The following is a 7,235-nucleotide window of genomic DNA, read 5'->3' on the forward strand; positions in this document are numbered from 1 at the left end:
TGGGGGTGGCGTAAATATCCCCCGCCCCGCCTAAAGTAACATAATGTGCTTAAGTTTTATATGATTTTAAATTGTTATGGAAGTTTGTTTGTCATTTTATATAATTAATTTTATACACAAATTTAAAATATATATGTATTGTTAGTAAAAGAGTGAGATATAAATGATTATTTCAATTTTTTTAGTTTGAAATTTTGGTGGTCATGACACTTAAAATTATAGATTAAATATTGTTAAAACAATATATTTATCATAAAAGAATAATTTCTAAATTTCTTGTGGTTAGTTTTTTAAGCTTTTACTATTAATTTGATTTAAAATAATAAATAAAAAATCATGTTTATGAATCTCCGCATGAACCATGGGGATCCTGGGGACCCGTGGGGATCCGCGGGGATGAGGATGGGGGACAAAATCTCCCCGTAGCGGGGACCCGAAGTAGAGATGGGGAATAGATTCGAGGGCGGGGATTGTGATGGGAATGTATCCCCCGCCCCCGCCCCGCCCCATTGACATCCCTAAGATCATCAGGCCTGTAAATGGTTTCAAAGAATTTTTGAAAGGCTTGTATTTCTTTAATATGAGTCGAAGTACCTTTGTGAAATTTTTCCTGCACATCAGCAAAAGCTTCAGTTAGTTCGTGAGTAAGACTTTCAGCGTCGAAGATTTGCATGGTGTAATAGTCCGTCCACCATTGTTGGAAAACCGGAGTAGAGTAAAAGGCGGGTTCGAAAGGAATCGGTGAAAGATTGGCCACACCAGCATATCTGGCAATTTTTGACTCACATTCTTCTTCAGTCAGATGTAAAGTGTGTAAACACATATGATTCCTTTTCTCGTACAGACATTTGGGTTTTACTTGAACCAATCCAAATTGCCTTAATACCAGATTTGGTTGGTAGCAGAGGAGAACATATTGGCTTTTGGAGGGGCGAAGACGGTTATAGAATAACCTTGGGGTAAGGAAAGCTCCCCAAATAATCATGGATTCAGTCTCTTGATCTTGAGATGTTGTTGGAAACTTTCGAGCGAACCATTCGGGACCCACTGTCCTGTTTACGAACGGAGCCATCGAAGGGTTGAATTGATGACGCTGAGCAAACATCATGACATATGCTAGAAAATGCTCGTGGAGTTTCCCAGTTTATTCTTTTGGGGTAAGCAAAGCCAACCTGGTTCCTTCTACAGTTCGATTTTTAATATTTGGATCCTCTTCGTTCACAACACCTCGAAATGGGAGTTGAGCCTCGAAATTAGCATTGAGCCACAGTTGTAGCAGCCAGAAGGGACCAGCGAAAAGCAAGGAACCTGCTTTATAATTCTTTACAAGGTCTGTTGCTTCATCTAGGTTCTCATAGAGAAACCCTAGAATTAACTGGCTCAGGTTTAGTTTTGTTCCAGCATGAAGTTGATTGGCCATACAAAGATACCTTTTTGCTACTTGTATGGACCTAGAACAGAAGACGCATCTCGAGAGCCATAAGGCTAAGAAGGCAATATGCTCTTCGTCTGAGACTACCTCATTGTTTTCATCATGATACATTTGAATGAACGCAGTGTAAGTAACAGTTGCTTCATTGAAATTAATAGTATCAGTATCCATGACGTTGGGGTCGAAGGTTTCTCCGGTTGGTCGAAGCCCCGTAATAGCAGCTATGTCGAAAAGCGTGGGGGTGATCATTCCACATGGAAGATGGAAAGTATTATGGGAAGCATCCCAGAAATAAACTGACGCAACTAACATGGTTTGGTTGTATTCTAAACCAGTCTTGGACAATTGGATTAAATCATAAATGCCCAGTTGTTGCCAGAAATAAGCCTTATGTTTCTCTACTCTTGCTAGCCAGGCATAGTACAGTTCAGGGTCTTTTGCTAAGGGAATTGACCTAAAAACTTTCACAAAATTGGTTACATAGTTTAACCTAATTTTCTCTAGGGTTGAAAGGGTTACGACCGAAGCATCTTATGCACCATCAGGATCTGCTAAAATAGGACGGCCATCTTCATCTATTTTGTTCTTACTAACTAAAGGCCTAATTTTATAATAAGCAGGAAAGAATTTATTTAGAGAGGAGTTAGTTTCTCCTGGTAAAGGACCCATGAAGGCATGAGTTTTCCCAGAAAGTTCAAAAGGAATGATTACTTGAGAAGCGTAAATGGCGCGCACTTCCGCAGAATTTGGGTTTGGTATGTACTCTTGATCCCCCATCTGTGTAGATTGTTGAAGTTTCAAAGCTGGTTGTAGAATGTTTGAGGAAGACGCCATGAGTAAGTTTGATTTTTGGGAATGGGTTTGAATATAACTAGGAATGTTCTTTTCTATGGAGAAATGAGGAAATATGGGTGAAAGTTATATGAAGGTGAGAGTTCCGGTATTTAAAGGTTTAACAGAAACCCTTTCAAATCTTTTGGGTAAAAGCCAAGAGACACGCGGCAGGCGTTGATTTCATCCAACGGCGGTCGAATAGTTATTAGCTTTACTCCTAGTATATAGGAGTAATGATCAGGAAGTAAGACCAGAACATGGGAATGTAAGTTATAAGTAGACATCTTTGAAAATGACAAGACATTTTGGAAACAGAGTCATAAATGACTATGACGCCAGTCAATGATCTTGGAACTCTAAAACGAAATCTTGTTACAGCAAGAAACACCTATTTCTCTTGTTTTTCGAAACATGCATTTATTGGGGGCAATTTTTTAGCTGAAGATTTCGTTTGAGAAGAAATGTCCTTCGAAGGTCTGAAATTCGAAGGAGGTGGTTACTGATGACCATCTTTGAAGATAGAGAATGGCTACTGATGGCCATGCTTCGAGAATGGTGTTTAAGTTGAAACAAAGATAGTGAGCACCGAAGCTAAATTCGAGAAGAATGGTCTTTGGGACTTAGACGTTTTGCAAAATATGCGAAGTACTGAAGCTTAGCGTGTTTTCGTGGCGTTCTCGATTATAATTATGTTGCCACGCATCGAAGGAGGATTCAGGCGGGATGATTTGAATTTCGAAACAGTTTATGTAACCGCACGAAGACAGATGGCATCCCTGGATTTTCTATGGGCAACGTGGCATTAGATTAGTGTAGGACCGTTAGGGTCGAAACTAGTATAAATAAGGGTCTTAATGTTAGGATTCTGGGTGTTCATTTTGTACAAATCACTCACATATTACTCAAGTATCAAGTGTTAAGAGAAAGAGTTCGCTGATAAATGTACATATGACACCAACACCAATTTAAATACATGTGTATTTTCCTTTATTCAAGTATCTTTCGATATTATTGCGTTTCATTTATTTTCTGTCATTTATATTTCTGCACTCTTTATTTTCATGTCATTTATCTTCGAAGCATTTTACTTTTCTGCACTTTAAGATTCTTGCACTTTTACAGTTTTGTCTTATGTTTTATCTTTAACTTACCTTTCGCTGATGTTATATTTACGTGTATAACAAGGTGATTGCTAATCTTTATTTGTTTGATTAAGTATTTCTTATTTCGAGACACACCAATCATAGACATAATTCGAACTATCATGAATAACAACCTATTTGACTATATCCTAGGATCAATCTAGTCGATCTTGCGAGTAACCAAATCATATTTATTATAGTTTGGAAGACTAGCGGTTGTTTACCGGAAATCACCGTAAACAATCTCGCAGCTATCAACTTGGCCAGAACTTTATAAATGCATCCTACAAGGCAAATAGGTCTGTAATCATTTAGGCCCAAAGGATTGTCTCTTTTCGGAATAAGAGTGAGAAAGGAGGACGTGATTGCCGTGGAAAGAGTCCTGCTCGAGTAAAAATATGAAAACAGACGAAAGAAATCATCCTTTAAGAAACTCCAGCACTTCTTGATAAAATTGAGATTGAAACCGTCCGGCCCCAGACTTTTAGAACCCTCGCAATCCCAAACCGCATTATTGATCTCGAGCTCCGAAAAAGGCACCTCTAACATATCTCCTTCTTCCTTAGACAAAGCCTTGAAACTAATACCATTCAAAACTGGACGATTAGGATCGATTTCAGCATACAGACGAGAAAAATAACTTCGGGCCTCCTCTTTGATTTCCCCGATCGTCTCCAGCAAACCTCCCTCCTTGACTAACAGGCCTAAATGATTTCTTCTGAACCTGTCCTTCATACAGTTATGGAAATACTTTGTGTTCAAATCCCCTTTGCACATCCATTCAGCTCTGCTTTTCTAAAATAACATACTATCTTTCAGACTCAAATGCTGCCATAATTTACTAACAGCATCACTTCTCTTCATGACGACTTTCTTGATCAGACCCTCCTCATGATTTTGGACCCAATAAGTATAATTTGTGATATTATTCTTTTATCTCGTATTTTATTTGCTCTAAATATCTTTACAGCTTGTTTTGATTCTTTTTATACATCTTTAAACTTTTTGAAAAAAAATATTTTTTGAAATATTTTTTATATCTATAATTTACGTGTTAAAAGTCACTTATTCAACATAAAAAAAAATTAGATGTCACAATATTTTCCATTGCAAAAATAAATTGACTCCAACAAAAATTGTCGGTGATTGGAAATCTTGTTAGGATAATATAAAGCTAAATAAAGCTACTAGAAAAGAAAAAATTTCATCGCCATTTATATAAAAAATTAGAAGGATATAAATAATAACCTATAATTAAGAAATATGTAGTATAGTTCATATAAAAAATGTTGCAATTATTGAAGATAAATATTTTTAACATTTAAAAAATGTATTATATTTCAAAGCCTTTAGTTTGTATTTCAAAGCCTATAACATTATAAAAATGTGTTGGAAAGAAAATGAGATATTATTAAATAGGGTTAAATAAGTTTTTGGTCCCTGTAAATATCTCAAATTTCGTTTTTAGTCCCTATAAAAAAAATGTCGACATTTAGTCCCTATAAAATTACTTTTTCATTCACTTTTGGTCCCTGTAGAGGGACTAAAAGTTAATGAAAAAGTAATTTTATAGAGACTAAATGTCGACATTTTTTTTATAGGGACTAAAAACGAAATTTGAGATATTTATAGGGACCAAAAACTTATTTAACCCTATTAAATAATACTTATAACAATACATCTGAAGTTAGGAGAAAAGAAAATTTAATTATAACATTTTTTTTACATATTTTATTTTAATATCAAAATCTTAGAGTACAAAGTCGGGATTGCAAGATATATAAGATAACAAAAAAAAAATTTAAAAAGCAATTATTGGGTGGCATTACATATATTAAATAGATTTTTGGCTTGTTTAGGTAATTATTTCCTCCTTGCATGATTTAAATGTACTCTTTTGATTCAGATATTATTAATTCATTTTAATATTTAGTCATATTCATACGGTCGTTTTGCATTACATTTGGTCATAACGCAAAAGTACCTATCAAGAAGATCTAGGGGACACTCAGTCTTTGCACACTCCTCTAGCATTGCTGTTACAATGAAAAAACATAGTAAAATAATACTATTAAAATGAGATAAAATATGTCTTAAATGCATTTTTTATTTATGTAAGTTACTGAGTTTTTGATTTTTGTCCTTGTAAATTATTTTTTTGTATGAGTCCATATATTTCACTTTCACGTTCGTTTTAGTATTTAAAATTAAAATTTGTAAAAAAATTTGCAGGAAAATCGGCAGAAAACCTGTGAATTTTCCTACGAATTTTAACTTTAGGGACTAAACCTCAAGTAAAAAGTAAAATATAGAGACTCAAACAAAAAAAACTTACAGAAACAACAATCAAAAACTCGCTACATTACCATGACTAAAAATGCATTTAAGCCATAAAATATTATACATGAATTACAAACTATTAAAGGAAATTGAGAAAAAGGATGAAAAAAATAAATTACCTCTAGCATCCGACGGCAGCATCGTCGGTAAATCGTCCCAATTCACCTCACCTCCGATAACACCTTGGACTTCAACATTGTTTATGATAAAAAATAGGAAAAGAAATAAAATCATATTGTGCACAAACTTGAGGATTTTAGCCATTTTTTATTTTGCTACATGTAATTAATAAGAAATATTTTTTGACTTATTTATAGTGTATAAAGCGTGTGTTGTGATAAAAATATTTTAAAAAATTTGCCTTTTAAGGAGTTTTAAAGAATGTTCTCTAAATTTAATTTCGTTCTTAAGTTTCTGCTTGGTTTAATGTATTGTATTTTATCATCATTCAGCAACTTTCTGAAGCAGTAACGTAAACAACTTGCTAATCATAAATTTTTCTTTAATTAAATTATTCTACTAAGATTAGAACTGAAAACTTTCGTATTATAATATTATTATTATTATTATTATTATTATTATTATTATTATTATTTCACAATCAGCACGACAATAGTTATATTTTTTTCCGATAAATACTTGTATTAAACGTACAAATGGTGCAATCCAATACAAAAGGAACAACGGAACAAAGAAAAAAAATCTGGACTTCATAGGTATGCAACTATGTTATCAATATTTATCATTGTGAATAACTTTTCCTTTTGCTAGAGCTGCAACTAGTAGTTTCTCGTATGTAGGTTCTGTAAATGGTATTGGAATAAACCTACTTGAAGATTTCCTTCTATAAGTGACTACATGTGTTAATGCTAGTAATATTTGTTCTACTATAGCTAAAATCAATTTCATACACTTTTTTTTATGTGAACCACATTTTAGTGGAACAACATTCCTAGTAAGCAAGGTTCACACTTCAATCCATATAGCAAACTATTCCCTTCAAATTAGGGTAAATATGTGTTAATTTGATTCATTTGTTGGCTATCTTGTTATGTGTGCTTATTTCTTTTATCCTTAATAATGGGTTATTTTTTATACTCAAACTCTAGAATTCCTTATTGAGTATTCTAATCTTACTATGATATTGGGCCCGTTTGTTTTGATTTTTTTTAAAATTGATTTTTATAGTGTTACATAATTGTGAAAAAAAAATTATAAAAAGAAACTTTTTATAGAAGTTTCAAATAAAAATTTTGTTTGGATAGTTATTTTTAAAATGTGATTTTAGATATTTCATCTATTTATGAAAAAAAAAATTGGATATCGAAATTTCAAAAAATCACTTAATTTTGAAGCTATTTCAAATAAATTTTCATAAAAATCATTTTTGAAATACAATTTTTTTTTAAAAATTACGATTTTGACTAAGTTTTGGTCTTCAATAATGTATGTTTATGTTATAGATGTCAAAATAAGTGTTTTATTTT

The 7,235-nt window shown here is 33.0% G+C and overlaps 1 long non-coding RNA gene across 1 annotated transcript; it reads right to left on the minus strand.

The window, feature by feature from the left end:
• Positions 1 to 5,111: 5,111 nt before the first annotated feature.
• Positions 5,112 to 6,202, minus strand: LOC131657120 (uncharacterized). Its single transcript, XR_009300494.1, has 2 exons — positions 5,868 to 6,202; positions 5,112 to 5,444 (listed from the first exon to the last, which is right to left on the minus strand). It is a non-coding gene; the product is annotated as an uncharacterized LOC131657120 (long non-coding RNA).
• Positions 6,203 to 7,235: the final 1,033 nt, after the last annotated feature.

The sequence above is a fragment of the Vicia villosa genome, linkage group LG3 (genome assembly GCF_029867415.1).
Source record: "Vicia villosa cultivar HV-30 ecotype Madison, WI linkage group LG3, Vvil1.0, whole genome shotgun sequence".
Classification (NCBI taxonomy): Eukaryota; Viridiplantae; Streptophyta; class Magnoliopsida; order Fabales; family Fabaceae; genus Vicia; species Vicia villosa.